Below are 10322 nucleotides of genomic sequence, written 5' to 3' on the forward strand. Positions count from 1 at the left end.
TCTTTATCAGAAGAGAGCAATAGGATTATCGTGTCTTAAGAAATAATCAAGGATTTAATTTAAGAGCTAATTCCAATAGAAACTTTAAATAAAGCAAACATTTTGGGTTTAGGAATTAGAGTGGATGAGATATATGTAGAAGTAAATTATAGTGAGTAAAATTATGGGTACTTAAAATAAGGCAGACGAAATGATCATAAAATTAAGTAAGGATCATTAATATAAGGATCATTATGTGAAGAGATTGTGATATGCCTATTACTAACATCAAAATAATAGACTTAGTAAAGTCCTACTTAAACAAAGACAAATCAGCTTTGGCCAGAAGTGTAATCATTTAAGTATGTGTGCAAAGTAATCATGACAAATCAGCTTTGGCCAGAAATGAGACAATCACTTTAGTTATGCACTTGTCAAGCATGCTAAACATAAATGAATTAAATCAGCTTTGGCCAGAATTAAGACATTTCACGTTTGTAATGCATACTTAACATAGGTTTTATAATACTTGAACAATAAATAGATGCATCAAATCAGCTTTGGCCAGAAGTGATACATCAGAAGCTCATTCAAGTTAAGCCATTTTGGTTTTGTAAAAGATTATTTGATCCTTACACTACTAGAAAAAACACCTTTCTTGACATGCATTGCGTGTCATAAAAGGGTCTTTATGACACACAAATGCGAGTCGTTGATTGAGGAGTCATAAAAATAACATGACATGCATTTGTGTGTCATGTTTTTATGACACACATTTAATGACACGCATTCATGACACTCATTTTATGACACACATTCATGACACTCATTTTATGACAGTTTTTAATGACACACGTTCATGACAAACATTTATGACACATACGTATGACATTCATTTATGTGTGTCATGCTTTTAATTGTATATTTTTTTATAAAATTACTAATCTGCCCTGGATACATGTATAATAACAAAAAACAATAAATCTTTTTCATAAAACAAATACACGCAAACATATATATATATATATATATATATATATATATATATATATATATATATATATATATATATATATATATATACCAAAACTATCTATTACATAATCATTTGTCAAGTATACTACAAATATTTTTACGTTAACAAAAAAATAAGAATTGTTTGTCAATACATCATCAACACCTAAAATACTATTTGTCACTTAAAAACAGAGGTAACCGCATAAGTCGACCAATCTTCGCGAATGTCATCCATATCCACAGCTGAGAATTCCTCTACTCCTTTCCCAACCTAAGACAACAATTAAATAAAATAAATCTTAAAAATCAGAATTCAATCCTAATATATGAATTTAAGCATTTGTTTGGATATATAAGTACATATTTTTCTAATATACAGACTAAAATATGCCTAAACCTATATTATCATTGTCAAGTATTTCAACTCCTTTATAAGTTATCTCCTTCATGAACTTCATTACATAGGAGCCGCATTCAGTACTCCTGGCTGACGTGGACACTACACAATTAAAAATATCAAGAAATGTGAAACTATTGCGATTTAAGTTTAAACTAAAGGGTTTCAATATTTACAATATCATTACAACCACAATTTAAATAAGGGATTAAGTGCTTACCCTAGCGTTAATCCAGATGAGTTTAACCCTTATGTTGACACCACTTCGTGAAGCATACACGACCATTGGCCTATAAAAAATCAAAATTATATCAAAGTATATTCTAACTCTTTTATCATCCATTATGATAATTTGTATTACTTATGTATCAACAATCTGCCTCAACTGCTCATCGACACTTCTAGGTCGTAAGGAATCAAGATAATAGCAAGTAGTTGTTTTCAAGTTTAGTACTGCCAACACCCAGTGGTTTCTTCAAAATCCAAAATTCAATCAAAATAAATTAAGATAATAGGTCTTTAAGAATACTTATTTAAAAGGAAAATCAAACCCGAGATTGTAGGGTAATAGGATGATGTCATTGCTCTTTCTTTTATACAATCGATCTGCAACCTCTCTACTTGCATCCTCGATGTGTTTGATTTGGTTTTGCGTTGATCAGCCCGCGAAATTGTAGGCTGGTTCATAAAACATATTCCATGATCTTGTATTTACTCTTTCTTAACTTCCTCATACAAGAACCTACAGTAAACATACATAAACCGAATCCATAAAATAAATGTTGTTTTACGAACGGTAATTTATACTAAATATAGGCACTTACATTATATAAGAAATGAGGACTGCGCCGGTCAGCTCGGTGAATGTAAAAACCGCTTCAAAATCATCAGAATTTAAGTACATGTAACTATCATGCCCAAATAGATCGTACTCACACTCTAGTCTTCTAGAATCCCTATCGACTATTATTTATTAATTTAACTGTTTTTTACAAATTTTATATATAGCATAATATATGTGTGTATGTATATATTCTTTTATTATTTAACTATTTTACAAAATTTTGTAAAATAAATGTGAAATAAATGATAGGCTCATTAACTAAACAAGCTTTTTTTAAGCTCGGGCTAAAGCTCGGCTCGTTCAAGCTTTTTTTTTGAGCCGATATCAAGTAGCTTGGCTCGTTTCAATACCTGACTAATGTAGAAACACTTTCCAAGTTACATGAAGAAAACATCAAAACTAGCATCAAATAATCAAGTCCCTGTCTAAACTAAAACATATTTCATTATGTCATTATTTCAAATACCGAAATGGCATGTAAAATAGCAAGAAAACATAAAAGAAAGAACCAAAATGAATCATAGTGTAAAATAGAAACAGTTAAGCATTACAATCACCAATCAATTGTTTATGGTAAGATCATGCAATGGTTAAGTTTGTTCAAAGATTAAGTTAATCCACATATACAATCACGAACTAATGTTTACCAATTAGCTTTCAAAAAGCTCGACACAACAAAAATTAAGAAACATCATATAATTATTCCAACTCTTTATATAAGACTAAATAGAAACTTCATTCCACTTTAATATATGGTCTATAATCATAATACAACATATGTGTCTGCAACATTTTCAAAGCAAGAACAGTTGATGTTCACAACAATAATTTCAATCAACAAAAGGTATTAACATCAAGTAAAAAAGGATATCTCAAAATGACTAAAATATCTTGTTCAAGTTGCACAACTTAGTCAAGTAGGCCAGACCATAAAGAAAAAACATAACTGTTGTATATTATATCTATTACTGACCTCAAATAGACCTGGCAAACGGTCGGGTTGGGTCGGGTCGGGTCATGAGTCAAAACGGGTACGGGTCAAAACGGGTCAATTATAAAAAAGGTTGTTTTGGTTCGGGTCGAAGTGGGTTCGGGTCGGAACGGGTCCGGGTCAGGTCGAGTTTTTTTACACAAAATTGGATACATTAAATGAAATAAAAGCATCATGTTAGGTACCAAGAAACCTCTTTATCCATATCAACACATCGGTTCACTAAAGGTACATTAAATGATACAAAGATTCACAGTCAACCTCTGTAAGCGAGTAAGCAACTCGTAATATTTTGCGCAAAATAAACAACTAATATGAACTTAACGAGCTACCGTACATTTGTACCACATGTCTTAAGAAACACCAGCTAAACTACCAAAGTATATCTTTTATAAAAACATTTAATTTGCTTTAACTAAAGAAAAACACAGAAAACTCCACACAGTAAAAGAAATAGACATGAACCTCAAGAATCTTTGAATAAAACCAACTTAAAGGAAAGATTTCAGTAAAACTGTAAAAGATAAGGAAGCTATACCTCCTCTGCTCACTAAAACAATTATCTGATGCTCATAAGACTCAATTCCATCACAGAAGTCAAAGCTGAACTATCATTCATACATAACCTAATAATGCTTAGTACAAACAATGAAAATTCCCAATAGGAAATTAAATGAAATCAGAATCCGATTAATAACACATATGTGCTACCAAAACTTAAAAGGGTAGGCACAGGTTCTGCCTTGAAATTGCAGGCATGACTGACAAAACAACAAATTCACAAATATTCAGAATGCTCGTTTCGTTAACAACACATATGCGCTACTATATATTAATTTTTTAAGTTGGTTGTTCGAATTGAGTTTAGCTGCTAAACTAATCTAGATTTAAACTAACTTACAGTTAATTCACCATAATTGAACTGAACATTGCGTTGTTGATGATAATACATTAACTTGTGATGGGAGTTGTCTCCATCAGAATACACAATAATCAACATGAGGCACACATAATAACAACCAAATGCACCGTAAATTCAACAGAATTTAAGCCAAATTTGCTGCACCGAAAACCCGAAGTTACGAGAATAATCAAAACAGAAGTTGAGAGAGTACCAACGAATTAACAGTTGCAATAATTGGCGATCGAAGAATGAAAACCCTAGACAATGATAATCAATTTTGTTGTTGTATGAGCAGTTGATAATCAATCGGTCGTTACATATGACAGAGGGTTGAGGGGGTTTGTGGCGGAGGGGACGACAGAGACGGCGGAGACGGTGGAAATTGGGGCGTCGATGATGATGTTCAGTCTTCATCTTCAGAGAGTTCAGACGTTCATGACTTCATGTTCTTCAAAGATGGAGATACGTACACAAGGGGTAGAATTGTTTAGTGGGAAGTGCCAAAAGTTCAAAAATTTAGTGGGTGATAGTGGAGGGCACGTCGAATGGAGCTAAACAAAATTTTAAAAAGAGGTAGAGGGAAAACATTTTTGGGATGGAGTCCAATTTAAAAAACAAAAAATTTGGGGAAAGATAAAAAGAATAATTATATAAATTAGAGTTAACTTTCGTTTTACTCTCTGGGATTTGGCCGTTTTAACAGTTTTGTCCTAATCGTTTAAAAATAGTTATTTTCCTCCCTAATGTTTTGATTTTGTCTCCAATTTGCTTCAAGGCTCTAACTCAGTTAAAACATTCGGTTGAAAGTAGGAGTATTTTGGTAATTTTATATATGAGTATTTAATTACTTATTACTAATTACTAATTCCTAATTCCTAAAAAGTAAACTTTTGTATAATAAAAATAAAAAAATAAAAACATTATTATTACTAATTACTAATTCCTTTGCGAGTTTTTTTTTTTTTTTGTTCATATCTGCAATTAGAGAGGGATGAATGGGTTGTATAGATCTGTTGCTGCTATACATGAAATTGTGGTTCGGACGGGGAACAGTCTAGGTCAGAGTTTCAATTTTCACGGTATTGGTGATTTATAAGGTAGGTGGTGGTTGATGGTGATTGGGGTGGTGATGTCGGGTGGTGGTGAATGGTGGTGGTGATGTCGGGTGAGTTGGTGAATGGTGGTGGTGATGTCGGGTGGTGGGTGGCGGGCCTGGCGATGATGTCAGGTGGTGGGTGGTGGTCTAGAAGAGAGAAGGAGATCTTGTAAAGAGAGATAGCAGAGACTCGATATTTGTTATGTGTATATATGTATTATATTAAAATAATAATAACTTACACTTAAATATATATGTTAATAGTTTTCACTTATATATAAATTATCAAAGTACCCTTATTATATATTTGAAATTACAAAAATATCCTTCCAGTTAATATACAATACGGATGAAGTTAAGGCCGTGGAGCAAACCAAAGACAAAATCAAAACATCAGGGAGGAAATGGCTATTTTGTTAAATAATTAGGGGTAAAACCGTTAAAATGATCAAACCACAGGGAGCAAAACCAAAGATTACTCTATAAATTAATTACCAAATTTAATAGTAAAAATATAAAAAGAAAAATAGTATATACAAATATCCACAATTTTGAAATATGTGTGGTACGAAACAAACTTTACGACTAGTGAATAATACCTTTTAATTAATTTTTATTTTTGGTAGGCTCGAGCTCGGTTCATTTAACTTTGAAAGAGATTTGTTCGAGTTTGGCTCGTTTGGAGTTTTATTTTTAACGCTCGAGCTTGGCGCGTAAGTAATTTATCGAGCTCGGGCTCAGCTCATTTATTATTTAACTATTTTTATATTTTTGTATAGTTATAATGTTTATATAAGATATAATATATTTTATTTATTATTTGATCATAATTTTGTATATAATTATAATTATTATATAAATATTTATCTAATGTATTAAATAACAATATATAAATCAAAAGCTCATGTAGGTTTACAAGCCGACTCAAGCTCGGTATGTGAAACTCGAGCCAAGGCACATTACTAATTGAGCCTTGATATAAGCTCGAGCTCATACTCATTTACTCCAGACCCCATTTAAGATTTCGACGAGTTAGTCTCGAGTAACTCACGAACAGCTCCTCTTGTTTACACGCTTTAGGTTTAACAATGTGTGACTAAAATTTATTTATTTAATATATATTAAAAGGTGATTATATAAGAACTGCATGTTCGTACGAAGGGAACATAGCAGGTTCGTACGAACCAACACATGTGGGTTAGTAGATAGTATTGTCCGTTCTTAACTTGCCGGTTCCTACGAAGGGAGTCGGTTCGTATGAACCGAGCCCATTCGTAATTAGCCTTCTACAAACCCACTATGCCTATATATAGTTGTTGAGTCTTGTTCATTTGGTAACTTTGCTGATTTAGAGGAGAAACTCTGTCAGTTTGATTGTGTGGTTTTGTAACGTTCTACAATCAATAGAAATCATAGTTTAATTACATATTTGTGTTCAATCTACACACGTACTTGAATTCCGCACAAAACACGTGTTCTTCGCATTCAATGGTTAAGTAATCGACCCTCAGGGCGAATCCACATTATATGTGTATATGAATATATAAATATATTATAACTAATTATATATATACACATATCATCCATTCACACGCACATACATTTAAATCGATCATGCATACATACATATTATATACACACATATCATACAAAATATTCATAAAAACATAAACATTCATATTTATATATTAATAAAATAAAATATATATACAAACTCATATCACACATACATATATATTATCCACAAATTATTAATTATATACACATAACAAAATAACCAAATAAATATAAAAAAAATCAACAATAAAATGGTCATATCAAGAGATGCGGTCCTAGAACCGCATCTTTTTGGCTTTTCAAAACACCCATAAGATGAAGTTGCCCTGCATCGCAGTTGGCAATCTTCATCCTGATGAGGGCTTTGGCCCGGGCTCAAACCCGGGTTCGAGTCTGAGGGACACTGGTGCCCAGCTTCGGCTGGGTAATTTCGTCGTCAGGCAGTGATCTGGTAAGCTAGCTTGGGAAGGGGGATCCCCTCCGCGGTCAGGGGTACCGTGCACCTACCCTTTTTTTTCAAAACACCCATAAGATGCGGTTACATAAGCACCTCATCTTTTGGCCTATATTTTTTTTCTAAACAAACATACGATACGGTTTATAGAGGAGAACCAGATCTTTTGAAAATACCATAGCATCTTTTGATCATTTATGTATTAGTGATAATTAATATAATTTTTAATTAATTTATTAGATATATATCACTTTTCATAAGTCCGTACAATTTTTTCTCTTTAACAGTTTTCAAGTTTTTTTCCCATGATTTGCTATTGGAAATTAACCATGATGTCCATATTACATAAATAATAATTGCTATTGGAAATTAACCCTTATGTTTATGTAACGTTTTTTATGACGCTAAAAAGATTCCACACAAAAACAGTTTTATAAATTTATTAAATTTTGTACAATCATGACATTTTTTTCTTGACACGCATTTAAATGTCATAAAATAAGCGTGTGTCATTATTCGCGTGTCAAGAAAGATCTTGTTTTTTATGACGCTAAAAGGATGACATGCAAAAAAGTGTGTCATAAATATATTGAATTTTGTAAAACCATGACATTTTTTTTCTTGACAGACACTTTCGAATGTCATAAAGTGAGTGTGTGTCATTGTTTGCGTGTCAAGATAAATCTTGTTTTTTTATGACGCTAAAAATATGACACACAAAAAAGAATGTCATAGATTTATTAAATTTTGTAAACCATGACATTTGTTTCTTGACATACGTATTCGAATGTCATAAAATATGCTCATGTCATTGTTCGCGTGTCAAGAAGAGTGTATTTTCTAGTAGTGTTATTAATTAACTAAGTATTTACAAAACCAATTATTAATTAGCTAAGTCTTAGTTCACATTAAAAAGCCTAAAATAATGAGGTTTCGAGTGAGATCTCGACTCAGTTATGAGGTCTTGAGTGAGATTTCGAGTCAAGTCTCGACTCATCTGTAACATTATGAGGTCTCGACTCATTAAGGTCTCGAGTCGCAACCTCAGTGTCTCGAGTCGTAATCATGGTCTCGACTACTGTGTTTTATGAGATCTCGACTCAATGATGAGGTCTCGAGTCACAACCACGGTCTCGAGTAGTGAAGATTGAAGCCCTTAGTCGGAACCTTAGTGGTCTTGAGTCGAAACCTTATGGTCTTGAGTCGAAATCGTTGTCTCGAGTTATAAAGGTTTGAGAACACTTATGATTTCGAGTCGTGACCTTGTGGTCTCGACTCGTTAAAATTTATCTCGAAACTTCTGTTACAGCTGATTAGTGTGATAAGTTTGAATCAGCTAATTTTAAGGGATTTTGATTATAATTTCAAAATATCTCTATTTATCCAATTTAATTATTCGATTAAAAATAATATATTATTCGAAACTTGGATTAAATATTGATGAAGTGTAATTCGTAAAACAATTCAATGAATTAATTTTGATTTCGAATTTCAAAATCAACATATCAGTGGGAATTATTACCGAAAAAGTTTAACTGCTTTCGATTATTTTCATAAAACAACTTAGCAATCATCAAAGATAAAATAATTTTGATTGATTTTAATTTCCAAATCGATTCATTGAATTCCTTGGTTGAATTGATACAATCAACATCTGCTCTGATACCACATGTTGATTATATCATAAAGAACATGGGTAAAACATAAACCCTAATGATGTAAATTCAATCATGAACAATAAAATAAGAGGTGTGTACCTGATTAGCAGTCACCACACCAGAGAGGGAAGTAGACGTCATGTTCGTCAGATTGGTCTGGTTCCCCTTTAGGATGTATCTTCTTGATGGTAGTACCGAGTTCTTTAGGGTTGAAGAACTCGTGGTAATGGAGAGAGAGAGGAGGTGATTTTTGGTGATGATGTTATGAATGTCTAACCCTAATCCCTCTCTAGTAATCTCCTTATATACACCCAAGGGGAAACCCAGTTAGTTAATTAGTGTAATCTGGCCATCAACAATTACCAACTAATTTATTATAGGTTTTAATATATTTTGATCTGTATTATATAAATGATAATGATGGCTAGTAGATTAAATATAAATAAATAAATATATAATCTTACAGTAAACCCTTGCCCCCCCCCCCCCCCCCGGGTCAGGTTCGAACCCGGAATTAAAGCCCAGATTCGTCCCTTCACCCATATGTCCGTCGAAAATGACTCAAGTGGGAATCGAACTTACGTCTTCACTAGAGGAGGGTAGGCCTCTTACTAGTACCACTAAACCAAATTCTAAGGAAATTAAGGACATTAAAGAAATTAAGGTCAGAAAAAAGTAAAACAAAGAATAAGTAGATCTAGATAATCTTGATAAACATTATTATTACGTTAGGGAAGGGTTGATTTTTTCCAGAAGACCTTATAGACCTAACCATCAAATCATGTCATCTTATAGAATAGATGTTGCTAAACGTACCTAAAAGCTATTATCAAATAAGTTAAAACGATTCCACATTATTCTTTCTTCACCTAATAGTTTTCTTTCTTTGCTACCTTCCATTTTCAATCAATAGTCAACAATCAAATCACGAAATGTAAATCAACTAGTTGCATGTTGTGTATATACTTTTGTACTAGCGGTGATCGTTAAAACAGGAGCTTAGGGATATATAGGATAGCAAAATCATTAGTTTAAGTGGTTCGGTGATAGATGATTTTAACCCTATGCTTTATGAAAAATGCCTTATAAATTATTTGTATAAGAAATTCGTCATAAATTTTGTAACAAAAATTAAGGCAGTTTATGGCAATTTATTTAAAATTTGAATTATAATTGCCAAGAGGCAGTGATCTGCAAATAAATCCCTAAATTCGCATACAGTTTTTGGTCGCTCTCTCTGGTTCAATCACAAATTCATAATTCACAAATTCAATCAGAGTTGTATCCGATTGAATTATTCGGTAGAACCACCGAAATAATTTGATCTAAGAGTGACTACACGTCTCTCTGATATTTTCCGTGGTATACAAATTCCCCAACACTTCCAAGCCAATTATCAAGGCCGGCCCTAAGATTTCGTGTACC

General features: G+C 32.6%; 1 long non-coding RNA gene across 1 annotated transcript; it reads right to left on the bottom strand.

Annotated features, from left to right (window-relative positions):
• Positions 1–1066: 1066 nt before the first annotated feature.
• Positions 1067–4679, bottom strand: LOC110864343. Its single transcript, XR_002549800.2, has 6 exons — positions 4344–4679; positions 2218–2269; positions 1945–2135; positions 1614–1683; positions 1394–1495; positions 1067–1267 (listed from the first exon to the last, which is right to left on the bottom strand). It is a non-coding gene; the product is annotated as an uncharacterized LOC110864343 (long non-coding RNA).
• Between the last annotated feature and the right edge of the window lie 5643 nt (positions 4680–10322).

This window comes from Helianthus annuus, chromosome 6 (genome assembly GCF_002127325.2).
Source record: "Helianthus annuus cultivar XRQ/B chromosome 6, HanXRQr2.0-SUNRISE, whole genome shotgun sequence".
Lineage (NCBI taxonomy): Eukaryota > Viridiplantae > Streptophyta > Magnoliopsida > Asterales > Asteraceae > Helianthus > Helianthus annuus.